The following is a 15522-nucleotide window of genomic DNA, read 5'->3' on the forward strand; positions in this document are numbered from 1 at the left end:
TCCTTGTTGGGGTATCTTCACCATCCTCCTCAGAGGGCCAGGCCTTGGCTTGTGTTGTGGGGAGGGGAAGAAAGTGATGTGGAAGCTGAAGAAAAGATCCAAGTCTGGGCTGGAGCAACCCAACTTCCCAACATGGAGTAACTGAGGGCTGAAGCAGGACTGAGTCCAGTTGACCTCTGCTCCCTCCACCTTCTGTGCCAAGGCCTTCAGCCATCAGAGGAAAATCATGAATGAAATCCATGACTTTGGAAACACAAAAAGCCAGAGGGATTTTTTTTAAATAGGCTTTAATTAGAAGTGAACTGGAGAGTTTTGTACGCAAATGCATTTTGGTTTTAAATTTCGAGCCATCACCTCATCAACTTTGATATGTGACTGCCATGTTTCTGTAGGTCGGTGTCCTCTCTGTGGGTAGGTCTGTGTGAGAACCCATCTATTTTTATAATAGATCTTTATGACCTCTTCCTGTCAGCCTCTGTGTCTTCTGTACTGACAAGGTGTGCTCTTGACTTTATTATTCATTCCCATTAATCATTCTTGAAGAATAATGAATCGTCATCAGTCATCATCCTTTTTCCAGTATCCCAAAAGCACGATGCCTGAAAGTGTGTGCAGGTGAAGCTGGGGTGGGTCCGGAGGTATCCTAGGCCACAGCAGCCCGTGTTCGTGTTCGGGGCGAGGCCTCAGCTCTCGGAGTCCAGCCGGTAGGATAAACGGGCCCGGGAGCCCCAGAAACGCAGGATCACAAACACCGCGACCCCCAGCAACAAGATGGCGCCCAGGGTCCCGAAGAGGATCCCGAAGAAGGCTCCGAGTTTCATGCTCAGTTGCTCACAGCGCTTGCCCCAGGGCGTGTAGATGGAGAAGGGCACACAGCTGGGGACAGAGGAGGGGACGCGGTCAGCAGGGGAGGAGGCTAGCGCTGATCCTCCCCATCCCTCCTCTCCTGCAAAGGTTGGCCGCAGGTGAGCATGCGCAGACACAAACCCAGCCCTGCCCCTAACTCTCCATGGAGCAGACGCGGAGCGGGCTGGGTGTGTCTGCCAGTGGGGACGAGCGAAGAGGGAGGGCGCTCTTGTGACAAGAGGGCCCGGGTGGCGCTGCCCTTCTCCTTAGCAGGCCTTTGGCTCAGTGCGCTCCCCTCACTACTGGTGATGAAGTAACAGGGCAAAGGGCGCCAGTTTGAGAGGACCACCCTTGAGTGGTAATCTTAAGGAGGGCCGGGTCTAGACCCAAGACAGAGGGTTCCATTTCTACCAGGAGATAGCAGGCTGTCCACCCAAGAAGTAAGATCATGTGTAAGGGTTTAGCTTTGGAGCCCGGATCCTGCTACTTAACTTACTGGGTTTCTTATGCTCTCTAAGCTGCAGTTTTCTCATCTTTAAAATGGGCATAATACCCCCCTGCCCCCAAGTAGCTGGTCTGAGTTGCAGAGGTAATATATTATCTTTATTCTCCACCCAGCATGGGCACTCACACATTTTTTCCCATCTCCCCTTTTCTCTGATCCCCGTTCTCTCAGTGGCAAAGGGAATCGTCCTAATTTTCAGACACCATGAGGTACCTGCAGCGGGGCCCATCCGGCAGGTGCTGGCACTGGCCTCCGTGCTTACAGTAGCCCTGACTGCAGGGGGACACGCAGGTAAAGCCACCCTGGGGGCTGTAGACCAGGTGGTAGTCCTTGTAGCCATTGCATTGCAAGTAAGTTGCCAGCATGCTCACATTCACTGTCGGGTAGGACACAAGTGAACATGGAAACAACCGATTAACAGCAAGCCTATACCTTTTCGGTGAGGAATTGCATGTTCAGGCACTTATCCTGAGACATACTTAGAACTCACAGGAAAACTACATGTGTTCATGAAGGTTCAGAGCAGCATGGTTTATAAGAGCAGCAATGTTTCATGAGGATGGAGTTGTTTAACAAAAAGGGTGCTTTGTTTAACAAAAACAAAGCATATTTTGCAACTGATAAGCTCCAGATATGCATTGGTTAAGAGCGTATGCTTTGAAGTCAGCCAGACTGAACTGAAACTCAAACTCTACTGCTAACTAGTTGTGTGATTTAGGAGAAATTTCTTAACTCTTTCAACCTCAGTTTCCTTATTTTTAAAAGGAAACTACCTTGCTTAGATGTTTAAATGAGACAATATATGCAGAGTACTCAGTACGTGCCTGACACAGTAACCCTCAATAAATGGTCACTATTAGTATAACATTCTGTTTAAAATATAGCATGTATGTTATAAAATACCAAATGGAATGTGTATACAATAGACAAGGCATTCAGTTCAGTTCAGTTGCTCAGTCGTGTCCAACTCTTTGTGACCCCATGAACCGCAGCACGCCAGGCCTCCCTGTCCATCACCAACTCCTGGAGTCTACCCAAACTCATGTCCATACAGTCGGTGAAGCCATCCAACCATTATGTTCACAATTATTTGAGTAACGAGGAGGTTATCAAACATTAGGCATGACTTGATCCTTTTATCATAAAAAAATAAATAAATTGATATTTATTTATGTGAAGGTTCCTATGCAGACAAGAAAGTTCAAAAGAATATGCACAAAATGGGTTTGTCTCTGGGGTTTGGGGTTATAGGTGAGTTTTTTTTCTTTTTGTTAATCTGTGTTTCCTGAAGTTTCTATAATAAACATATTGTACTTGTATCATAAAAATTGTGGGGGTTTTGTTTTTGCTACTAAAATTCAATCAGGTCTGGAGTAGTTATTGCCTTATCCCCAACCCTACTTCTCCCCATCCCCAAACACACACACACACACATAGTAGTTTGGAGGATTTCAAATTTTTGCCGCTGGGAGGGAAGAGGCTTAGCCTGGATTTTAAAAGAAGTTCTTGTTTGATCCAAGTAACAGCAGCTTCTCTTGGGTTTGGCATAGTCCCTGGCAGTTCTCTGCCTGACTTCGAAAAATAGAGTGAGCTATTTCTTTCCTTCTCTGGCAAGTTTGCCAACCTATCTTATTCCTGTTCCAGCATAATTAGGGGCTGTCAGAGTTGAAAGGGACCTCGGAAATCCCATCTCATTTTCCAGGTGGGGGTACTCAGACCTGGATTAGGGATGGCTTTTGCAGAGGGTCACACTTTTTCAGGAAGGGAGTCTCTGCCCATGGGCCAGGTCTCCAGCTTTCAACTTACTATCTCCAGTTGGGGGCCAAAGCCAGAAGGAATGTCTTTGTTTATATTTATGAAGTGCAATGGCCTTTTAACCAAATCATTAACAGTTTTAGAGAGAGAAAAACCTTGGCAGCGATGGAAAGCAGCAGCTGGGGATTATACACATGGGGACTCACCAAATAGTACTTTGTGCTCCTGTTCTTGAATCTAGAAGGCTAGTGGGTAAAATGTTCACAATTTCTCTCAAAAATTACAAACAACAACAACAACAAAAAAACTAAATTGACTTGCTTCTTATCTGTGGCCCACTGTAGAATACATTTCAGCTATGGGTTTGTGTGGGCTGCAGACCTCTGACAGGCTCTCACTGCCTACCTACCCCCTCACCTATCCCAGGAGCTATCCCCCAGATAGTGACTCACGAGCCATCACACTGTTCACGTCCTTCCTGGAGATGGAATGGAAGGCCACGTTGTTCCTGGGCCCCCCACTTCTCTTCGCCCTCATCTGGGGAGCCGGGGGTAAGAACGCCTTCACCACTGCGTCCAGCAGCCGGTTGTTCAGGAAGTCAATGACAGGGCCCTCAGGGCGGTACTGGAACTCAGAGATGATGTTCCAGTGGCGAAGGGAGGTTCCTGAGGCTGGTGCCGTTGAGGGTTTACTGTACGGGAGGGGCACAGTGAGGGGCCAAGGGGAGAGGAGTTTGGGGGAGGACCTGGGGACCAGGCAGGGACAGTCCCGCTTACGTTTGATCCACTTGTCTGTTCCAGAGAAAGGCCCACAATTCCAGGTTCTTCAGTCTATAGGCCACCTAGAGCAGAGATGGGGGTTGGGTGGGGAGTGGAAGCAAGGGTGAGGCCCAGTCCACAGAGGAGACCCTTCCCACTTCAATGAACTTATTCATCCCTGTCTCTCTCTATATCTGTCTCTTTTTTTGCAGAGCCCCTCGGCTTGCAGGAACTCAGTTCCTTGACCAGGGATTGAACCCAGGTCACAGGTGTGAAAACTCGGAATCCTAACCACTAAGCCACCAGGGAACTCCCTATTTCCTTCTTTGAATATGAGGACACTGGACCGCCAGAATGTTTCTTATCATTTCTTCATCCCCACACCCCAGCTTAGTCTGGTGACTGGCACACAATCCCTGCTTAATAGAAGTTTGTTGGTGAGTGACGGACTTTCAGTGAATAGCTCCTAACTTGCCTCTAATTCCTGACTTACCCATTCATTCTGTCCCCATGTGTATAATGAACATCAATTATATTTAGCCAGACCTAGGGGACAGTCAGGTGCAGGGGATATCAGTATGACTTAGGAACAGTCCATTCTCAAAGGCCATAGTGTGGCTCAGTATACAAATGTCAACAGATTTTACTAAACAGAGTGTAGAGTGCTGTAGTAGTAATAGCAGCAGTAATAATTATTTGGACAATCTTTTTTAACACATTGTGTTCTAGGCACTGAACCGAGCACTTTACATAATCATTTAAACCTTCATACAAACCATTGACCTAAGAACTATCATCATTTCTGTTTTTACAGATGGAAGATCAAATAACTTGTCTAATCATTATACCTGCTCTAGTGAGTGGTAGTACCAGGATTTGAGCCCAGCTAGGATTCTATGTGGGCTTCCCTGGTGGCTTAGTGGTAAAGAATCCATCTGCCAATGCAGGAGACCCAGGTTCGATCTCTGGGTTGGGAAGATCATCTGGAGAAGGGAATGGCAACCCATTCCAGCATTCTTGCCTGGAGAATCCCATGGACAGAGGAGCCTGGCGGGCTGCAGTCCACGGGGGTCGCACAGAGTCGGACACAACAGAAGTGACTGAGCAGCAGTAGCAGCAGGACTCGAGAGCCTCAGTAACAACTACTGTGCTACTGTGCCTGTGAGGCAATGACTAGGGCATGGGAGCCAGGAAGAGGACGTCCCTCGGGGAAGTCAAGGAAGGTTTCCTTGATGTGAAACACCCTCTCTGTTTCTTCCATATAATATCCAAGTGCAGGTCCCAAGTGATGCTCAGGAGGAGAGGCTGTGTTGACCCAGTCACCTCGGACTCTGTTTGTTGAGAGTTGGCCATTCCACCCCACTTGGAAATCTTCATCCTGGGCCTTCCTGCCTTCCTCATCCTCAGCCTTCCCTGGAGCAAGAGGCTCCTGCCTCCTCTGGCAGTAGAATCCAGATGGATGTTGAAACTCAGAAGGCAGAAGCCAGGGCTAAAACCTTGCCTAAACCTGCCAAGGCCCGCCCTCCACCCAGAGCTGGCCTGCAGCACTGACCGAGGCATTGACATCTGCTTGGGAGGCATTTTCGTCTTCAGTGAGCGAGAGCTGGATGATCCTTAAAGGAAGCTCTGGAGATGGGAAAAGCAGATTCATAATCACCTCACAGGTTTACCCAGCTCAGAGAGACCACACTATCCTACGCTGACAGAAGGTCACAGAAGAAGTGGCTAAGTCTGCTGACCCTCACCCTAGTGCACCCTGGACTACGGTCAAGGGTCCCCTGACTTGTGCTGAGCTGTGAGGTCACCTTCAATCTTTTCTCAGCAGACGGCTCAGGCCAGCGATTCCCGCTGTGACAGTTGCCGCCCACTCGCTCTCATAGCCTACAATCTACCACCACCTGAGGGAAATCTGGAGCTCTGTCCTGTGGGTTTGAGGGATTTAGCCTGGCCCCTGGAGTCCCCCAACTTCACCCAAGACGAGAGAAGTGGGGATGGCAGAGGATCTGGTCTTAACCTTGATGGACGGTTGGAGTGAAATTGTTCCCAGCCAGGAAGCAGCGGGCGTCGGTGAAGGCCGAGGGGCAGGTGCAGACGGGCTGGCAGCCCAGAGTGTGGGAGACGGAGCAGAAGCCGTTGTTGTAGCAGTAGTCCTCAGGGCAGGACTTATTCTGACAGAGGAAGGGTTTCTCCAGAGCTGCAGGGGGAGCCAAGAGGTCAGCAGCACCACACTAGGCACCAGCGGGCATGCCCCAGCCCAGGGAAAGCTGCTCCCAGGACAGGCTAGGTTTCTTTCTCACAAAGCCCACTTAAACTATGTTCCATCTGTGGGCCACTCTGAACCCCAAACTATCCTTCTTCTTTTTCCAGACATTTCTTTGCCAGGCGACCCTTTTTTTCTCTGCTAGGTAAGGGTTCTCTCACTTCCACTGAGGGAATGGAGTGTTTATCAGACCCTCCCCATCAGGAAAGGACCCTCTTCCAGGAAAACCCACCAGCCCGTTTTCTTCACTTCCGTCCCCTTTTCTGCATTTATGAGGCTGTGGTTTTACCCTCTCTGGTCTCTGCTCTGAATATGTAGTGGTCTCTAGATTTCACTGGGGCGCTTCAGGGGCTTAGTGGACGCCTCACTGTGATGTCCCCAGTGACTCTGGTGGCTCAGAGGTCAAGGAACAGATGGTGGGAGGAGGACTCAAAGGGAAGATGAGGCACCCATGCTGCCAGATGCCCACAGCAGCCCCTGCCCCCAAATGTCCTGACTGGGGAAATGCAGAGACCCTGGGCCCAGCATATCTGAAAATCCCCAGGAGCCTGAGGGCCCACTGCCACTGGCTTCTGGTTCCCCGGATGCTGCTGGAAGTCTCCTCCCTTCTCCAGGCCGTCTTCAGTCTCTTGCCCTGGGTTTCTCCCAACAGTGCCTCAAGGCTGCTCTGCTCTGACCCCTCCCCCAGGCTTGTACAACCTCTTCTTCAGCTTCACACCTATGATACCCACCTCACCTCCTTATCATACCTACCTGCACTGAACATTCTAAAGACTCACTGGAAAGTGGGGAGAAATGGTTAGGCCCTCCCTCGAGATGTCACTTGTCCCCAGAACCTCCTCCTGCCAAGGCCTTGTTCCCAGCTCACATGCACAGTGACGTCCATCCCCAGTAAGGTGCGGGGGGCAGGCTTCGCAGCCCTTTCCGGAAATGCACTTCACATTCGGGAAGCACTGCTCGTCACAGGGGTCCTTGGAGTAGTTGCAGTAGCGGCCGAAGGTATTCCCATCGCACTTGCAGTCCGCTGCCTAGAATGGGTTGCTCATCACTGGGCGGCCAAGGAGCTGGACCATTAAGGGTTTCTGGGGTGTTGCTGTAACCCACCCTGTTGGTCTTAAAACCCATGGATCCCAAGTCCTTGTCTTAATTATGTTGGTATCCACTGACCACCTTCTCCAACAGGCCCTGGGCCCACCCGACCCTGTCAAGGGCAGGCTGTCCTCCAGGCCATGTGGCCTCCCTGGGCCATCCTGAGCTCTGTGCCCAGCCCCTGCCCCGGGGTCCCAGCCTCTTCCCTCTCACAGCAAATTCCCTTGCCTGAAATCCTTTCTAGGGTAAGATGGTGGCTAAAAAAATATTCTCCCATCTCTGGAATACTGGATCCCACATAAGCCCCAGTTTGCTGCTCTCCCTTCCCTTGCTGACTCCCACCCAAGAAGGAGACTTGGTGCTGAGCACGGTGAGAGCAAGCGGTAACTAGAACAAGGGCACAGGGAGGGGAACCAACCAGATTCTCAGCAAGTTCACGTCTCTCTTTCTATCTCCCCTACTAGATGATGCTCGAAAGCTCCCTGAAATGGAACTTTTCAATACTTTCTACTGTCAAGACTAGGTATCTTGGATTATCTAAAATACTGTATGGATTTCAATCTCTCCCCCTTCCCACCCCGCCTCCCCCAATCTGTATTTTTTTCATTTTCTGCCTTCTGGACTCCTCTACCTCCGTCCCTTCAAGTGGGGATTCTCTGCTCATGCCTCAGGAGGAGGGTGTGTATGTGTAAGACGTGAAAGAGGTGGTGGGTGGTGGAGTATTGCCAGCCAAACACTTTCCTTTCTGGCTCCCCTCAAAAGTGACAAGAAAAAACAAAAGAGATGGGGCCAAATTCGTGACTTAGGCCAGGTATCTTGGCTAGAAACTTGAATGGAGAAGGATTTTCTCCAAACTGCTAAAGAGATGCTTCTTTCAGTTGGAGGAAGAGGGGGAAAAAAAGGGTTTGGAGGGGGACTAAGATCAGAGGGGATCTGTACTTCTCCTCCCAATACCGTGAAAATGACCCACCCCCAAAAAACAGTGGCTATGCAGTGTTTCTATGCAGATGGGACCCTAAGCCAACTTACAGGAGATTTCTTTTGTCTGAACAAAGCACAGAAGCCACGGAGCCTGAGGGGAGGGCCCTTGGAGCTGGGATCTGTGTAGACTCAGGCCCAGGGACTGCATAGGCACCTTCCTACCCCACGCTTCTCTGTCTTATTCCAGAACCATGGAGCTGGAAACAACTGGGAAACTCCAAGAAAGCCTGAGGTGGAAGTTTCCTACCAACCTGGCTGAATGGGAGCTGGGAGATAAAAATTCAGTTGAGCTACAAGCATTAAAGAAAGTTCTTTCTTATACTTTCGTACGTTTGTGACCCGAGATTGGTATCTGCTCCATTCACTACCCCACTCCCAACACACACCTGACACAAAGGGGCTGAAGGACAACATTCTTTCCATTCCTACTTCCTTTCCCCCCCACAGGGAAACCGCCCCTATTCTGTTGTCTAACACTCACCTCCAGGGAGGAGTTGTTCACCCAGCTGGTCTGGTTGTACAAACACTGGCTCTCTGCCTTGCACTCACAGACCACTGTCCTTGGCTTGAGTACAGATGACAAGCTTCCCTGGTCACTGCTTGCTAGAATCTCCAGAGTAAATGGTTCCAGCAGCTTTGGTGTCCATAGCAATGTCCCATTCTCTGTCCCGAGGAAGACGAGACTGTTGAGAGTTGGGAGCCCCATCTGCTCTGCTGCCTGATAACTCAGGTGTGGATGCTGGATTTCCCCCACCCCTCTCAGACCACCCCTCTGATCTTCTCTGGCGTTTCCTTGAGCAAGGTTAGTTTCCTGGGGTGGTCCTGATTACACTCCAAACTGGAGGTGGCACCAGCCCAACTCAGTGGTTGTGGGGCAGCACTCCACAAGCAGAAGGTGTTGCCCCGCCCCTTGAAGAGACGCCTGGTCTTGCACCAGAATGGTTCATCAGGAGGGGGACGGAGGATGAAGGCCAGGATCCTTCCAACACTTGCTCCCAACCTCCCAACACTTCCCCAGGCTAAACTGCAGCCCAAACTGACTTCAGCTTCACAACAGCCCCACCCTCGCCCTGATTTCACTGCCCTCATCTCCTAGAATTTTGGCCAGCCTGCTTCAGACAGCAGACTACAGTGAAACACTGCTACTTATCAATAAGTACTCTTCTGATCCAGCCTGTCTTGTGTTTTTAAGAACGTCTCCTGAAAACAGCAGATTGAGAAGAGCTGATAGTAGGGAACAGATGAGTGTAACTTCCAGGTCGTCGCTCTTCAGGATAGGAGCCAGGTGGATGGGAAAATTTCCTGGTGCCATTAATTTGACACCTGGGAGGATGCCATGTAGAGCAACAGGGTGCAGCCAAAGCATCCCTTCTTATGTGCAGAGAAAGAAAATGAGTCAGAGACGTGTTCGGAGTTCAGAATAAGGTCCCTAAGGGCTTTGGTTTAGCAAAGAACAGTCACCAGCTTAACTAGTGCTGGCAACAGAAGGCAAGCTACTTGCTGTGAGCTTTGACTCTTTTTTTTTTTCCTTTGGCCACGCTGCACAGCTTGTGGGATCTTAGTTCCCCACCCAGGTTTGAACCCAGCCCCATGGCAGTGAAAGTGTAAGAGCTGAGTCTTAAACACTGGACTGCCAGGGAGTTCTCTGGGCTTTGACTCTTGAGCCGGATCATGGTTACAGGCCTGAACTGGAGTCTTCACACCATTTCTTGCGAAAGAAAGATGAAGCTTTCCTTGGCCCAAGCACAGAAAAGCAGACAAGGAGAGACAAAGTGAGGTAAACACGGTTGACAAACAGAAAAATAGTGAGAAATGGACCAAATAAAGGTTTTGTATTTCCTTAAATCTTGTTCCATGTGATATCCTTCTCTTAATAGATAGGCAATGTTTTAAATTTAGTAACATATTTCAAGACTGAGATGAAATGAATCTTTGAATAAGTTGTATATGCCCAGAGGCAATCTAGCTAGTTGGCCAAATCTCCATAAGCCCATCACTGCTATTCACTGGCGATGGGGGGCGGGGCACCTATTTTTTTTTTTCCAAACTTGAAATCATTTTAATTAATTTATTTATTTTTAAAATTTATTTATTTTAATTGGAGGCTAATTACTTTACAATATTGTATTGATTTTGCCATACATCAACATGAATCCACCACGGGTGTACACTTGAATTATAGTGATCATGCCTAAGAAATGCTGGTCCTGGATATTCCAGTGAAGAAGTGACATGAAGTTGCACAGGATATAATAATGCAAAATTACCCAAAGTTTGACTCTGACTTTATCCGCTAACCCCCAGCCAAGTGTTCTTACCAAAGAGCTTGAAGTCCGTGCAGTTTTCTCTGAGGGTGAATGTGATGTCCTTAGCGTCGCTGGTGTAATTAACCACTGTGGTCTGTCCCATGTAGGCTTTTATCACATCAGGACCCTTGATAGAGGGTGGGTACTGATCTGAGACACAAAGAAGGGATGTGGGGTTTAAGGCAGGATACTCCCTTACCTTCTGGGCCATCTCTTTTCAGTCCTCTAGCTTGCAGGAGGCGTTCCTCAGGCTGGGACCCATCTCCAGAAACAGGAGTTAGTCTGTGCACCAGCTCACAAACCCATGAAAAATCAGGCTGTGGTTGTATTGCCCAACCTTCTTCCCAGACAGAATTTATTTCAAGTTCTTTCCTGATCAGAGTGCTATGCTGGGTGTAATGTGAAGTGAATCAGAGGACAGCGTTGTTCAGACTATTGAGGAGTTTTACATTTGGAAGAGGACTGAAAACCACGAGGGTAACGTCATCGGCATTGTGTTTGTCAGGAATAGAGAGGGAGTGTAACCTTTTCACTGGCCTCTGTGTTTTGGAGCCCTGCTATTTCCATTTCATTGTTCATTCATTCATTCAGCCAGTCACTTAACAAATATTTATTGAGCACCTACTCTATGGCTGGCACTGTTCTACGTAGTGAGGATGCAGCAACAGACAAATAATAAAAAAAGATACCTACGAAAATTAGAAAATATGTTGTTAACAGATAGTTATAGAGGCTAAGGAGGAAAAACAAAACAGGGAAGGCAAATAGGAAGTGTGGGTGAATGTGAAATTTTAGACAGGTTAGCCAAGAAAGACACTGCTGAGAAGGTGACATTTGAATAGAAACTGGAAGGAGGTAAGGGGCGCCAGGCACCTGGGGTAGCCTGCCAGGCAGCCTAGGGCAAAGCATAGCAGGCAAAAAGAACTGCATGTGCAGTCTGAGTTGGTAGGGAGCCAGGCATGTCTGAGGAATACAAAGAAGCCAGTGGGGCTGGTGTGGAGGGAGTGGGGCTGGAAGTCCTAGGAGAAGAGTTTGGAGAGGCAATGGGGTCAGACTGGATAGGGCTTTGAAGGTCATCATTAAGAACAGAGTGAGCTGGGAAGTCATGGGAAGGTTTGAGTAGAGCAATAGCTTGAGCAAAACAATCTGTTAAATTTTACAAATGTGTAGCTCAAAGGAGTGTCATGGAAGGCCATCTCCTTATCTGTGGCCTAACTCTGCACACGCCTCCCCAGGCCTCACACCACTTACTCAGGGTAGTGTTCATCTGCTGGTAGATTCTAAATATCGCCCTAGTGTCATTTCCGAGCTTTTCGCTTCCTGTAGCCAGGACATCAAAGATGCATTGATCATCTCCATGACAAGAAGAGGTCAAATTTTTATTCAGGGATGTGTTTCGCAGCAGTTGTGAAAGGAAGACAGGGGTGAAGCTGGAAGGCAAATGGTCGTCCCTCTTGCCAAAAAGGCTTGTTCCGTTGATTTTCCCTAAAACACATTATTTGATGCAATGATGGTGGCACCAGGGTGGGGCTCCAGCTATATTCTGTTGTGTCTACCACTTGTGTGTGCTGTGTGCTAAGTCACTTCAGTCATGTCTGACTCTTTGTGGCCCTATGGACTAAAGCTCATCCTCTGTCCATGGGATTCTCTAGGCAAGAATACTGAAATGGGTTGCCATGCCCTCCTCCAGGGGAATCCTCCCAACCCAGGGATGGAACCCCTGTATCTTAAGTCTTCTGAATTGGCAGGCAGATTCTTTATCTCTAGTGCCACCTGTGTCCACCCCTTACCCTTGCTTTATATAGTTTGGGATTGGGGAGGACAGAGTGACTTCCAGATTCTACGTCTGGAAACCCCCGCTCTAGGGAGTGAGGGCCACCCACCTCCCTCATCTTCTCTTCCAGGTTGAAGCACTGTGGGTGGGATGGGAATGGAGGGGACAAATCTGGGGTGGAGGGGACAAAGCTGAGGTGGCACCAGCATCCCCAGATCTCTTCCTTTCTACTCCTCTCTCATGAAGGACAGAGGTCTCGCTCCCATAGGCCTGAGGGGGACAGAACAGCAGCTTCCTTCACCCGGGACCTGCCCCATCTGCTCAAAGACCCTGAGGCCCAGACTCACAGGTCATTCCATAGTGGAAAAGCATCTCCTCGGAGCTCCTTTTCGGTATGGTGGAGCCATTGGGCATCCTGAAGTCATCGTCTGGGTTGCCGTTCCAGAAGCCTGGGGGACAAAGCAGGACTCAGCCACCCTGGGAGGTGGCCCTCCCTTCCCCAGGGAGTATCCAACAGGGCACAGGGAGATGTGGGGAGGAGTAGGGGGCCTGGGAAGCCTCTTTCGGTGGCATCTGCTCTCTGCTCAGGAGGAGGGGAGAGGACTATAACCTCAGAGCCTACCCTCTGCTTCAGGGAAAGGAGGAAGTGGAGAAAGAAGGGAGGGAACGTGGGGATGAAAGGAGGGTGTGAAGCCCAAGGGAGGGAGGGAGGTGGGGGAAGGGCGGCTGCTGGGCCCCATGTTCTCCAGAGCCCATCCTCAGTGGCCCCTCGGCTGCCCAGGCCTGCAGCTTAGGGAGGCTGGGAAGTGAGCCTCAAAGGCCGCTGAAGAGGTCCCACCTCCTCCTCCGCTGAGAAAAGAAAACTGTACTCGGGATGTCCGCAGGTGCACTGGATGGGAAGCTGCCTGTGGGCTGGGGATCTGAGCTCTGCTCCAGAGGCAGAGTGCTGCCCACTCCTTACCCATGAGGCCTTCAGTGTGGTTCTGATACCCCTTCGAAAGGCTGCAGGAGATGTGGAGGATGTTGGAGATAGCGAGCACGGAGATGGCCACAGCACCATCGAAACTGGCTGATACCGTGGAGCCGTGGTGGGTCATTATGACTCCAGAGCTGTTGAAGATCTCCTGGTCTAGAATGTTGGGAGACAAATGAGGAAAAAGCCAGCGTTGGAGCCCTGGAGGCCCAGGACTTGTCAGCAGTAAAGTTTAAAGATGCAGAGAAGAGACTGAAAGCAGCTGGGAGATGCCCGGCACGGTCCTTCTCCCACCGGAGAAGCACACTCACAGGACATGCTTGCGGCCCATCCCACCCTCTTCTCCCTGGGGACTGAGGAGGAGGCCCCAGAGAAAGGAGAGACATGAAGAGGGAAGTTTAAGGCCTGGCTCCAGTGAAGAAGTTGCTCCGGCACAGCTGCTGGAGGGACCGTGGGGTGACGACCATGCTGCTCCGCCCCAAGACCACTGCCTTTCCACCCCAGCACCCTGCTCCCCAGTGCTGGGCACCCCGCCGACCCTGGCCCAGGGAGGCAGGAGAGGCCCAGCCTACCTTTTGTATCTTCACCGTTAGTCTCAAATGCTATGGTCTGGTTATTGAGCTGAACATGGATTGTGTTATTGGGCTTAAGGAGCCATTGAACCTGGAAGGGAGTTGGCAGAGACCTCAGCCCAACCTGCACAGGGCTGGAAACAGAGGAAGGAGCCTGGGGCTTGGACGATGGTGAAAGTGATGGGGCGTGTGACCATGAGGTGATGCTAGCTACCATGCATGAGGGTGTTTGGCCTGGGCCAGGCTCTGAGCAAGATACGTTTCAGAGATTAGCTTTTAAATCTCACAGCAGCCTTGTGAGGTAGGTAATATTATTATCCCTATTTTACTCTAAGGAATACAAGGTGCTGGATGTTGTTTCCTCAATCTCACAGGACCTTAAGCCAGTGTCTCCAGGGTTGACTCTTTATGTATATTAAAATACAGTTGATTTACAAAATCATGTTAGTTTCAGGTGTACAGCACAGCAATTCAAACATACATACATACATAGAATATATATATATGTAATTCTTCAGATTCTCTTCTCTTATAGGTTATTACAAAATACTGAGTAGAGTTCCCTGTACTATACAGTAGGTCCTTGTTGGTTATCTATGTCACTTCAGTTGTGTCTAACTTTTTATAGCCCCGCCAGGCTCCTCTGTCCATGGAATTCTCCAGGCAAGAATACTGGAGTAGGTTGCCATGCCTTCCTGCAAGGGATCTTCCCAACCCTGGGATCGAACCCACGTCTCCTGTGGCTCTTGCATTGCAGGTGGATTCTTTACCGCTGAGCCACCTGGGGAAGGCCTATGTTATTTATAGTAGTGTGTATTTGTTAATCCCAAACTCCTGATTTGAACCACTGCTCTGGCAGGATGCTTCCTCACTGCCTCTAGCCCCTTCCCTTCCTCCTTCTCTTTTTCCACCTGGGCCTTAGTCTCCAGCTGAAGGTCCCTGAGCTAAAGGCATTGTGTGAGGGGAGTGCCCCCACCTCCAACTCACTGTGATAGGGTGCAGGCTGCTGGAGCGGTATTCAGCAGCAAAGCCAATGAAGTTGGTGGCATTTGCTGAGCGTGTCTGTGCAGTGCGGCCCTGCAGCAGGAAGGAGGAGTTTCTGTCCTGGGTCCGGACCAACAGGAAGTCTCCCAGCCCATTGAAGGTGTAATTGACACCATCCAAGGTGGTGATGTGAGGGTCCCCGACCATCCAGGCTAGAAAAAAGGAGGTACCACATTGGCAGGGCGATAAACAATCTGCCTGCCACTCAGGAGACCTGGGTTCGATCCCTGGGTCAGGAAGATCCCCCTGGAGAAGGGATTGGCTACCCACTCCAGTATTCTTGCCTGGAGAATCCCATGGACAGAGGAGCCTAGCAGGCTACAGTCCGTGGGGTCACAAAGAGTCAGACTCGACTGAGCAACTAACACATTGGCAGGGCAGACCAGGGAAAGAAGGGCCTGGGAGACTTCAGCCTGGGGAGGTGCTCAGGGAGCATTTAACCCTCCCCAAAATTCCTCTTGCACTTGTGTGCCCCCACCCCATCCACTTCCTCATTAGCCCCTGATCCACCACACCTTCCCCTCCCCCAAGGCCATGGGTGAAGTCCCTCCTCTGCCACACTCTGCACACACCTCCATCTTCCCTTGTGACTACAGTCCTGCCCCAGGAAGCTTGTGCTGTCCCCGTTCAAACCCCAAGAGTGTATCGATCCCTTGGTC

The sequence above is a fragment of the Bos mutus genome, chromosome 1, assembly GCF_027580195.1.
Source record: "Bos mutus isolate GX-2022 chromosome 1, NWIPB_WYAK_1.1, whole genome shotgun sequence".
NCBI lineage: Eukaryota > Metazoa > Chordata > Mammalia > Artiodactyla > Bovidae > Bos > Bos mutus.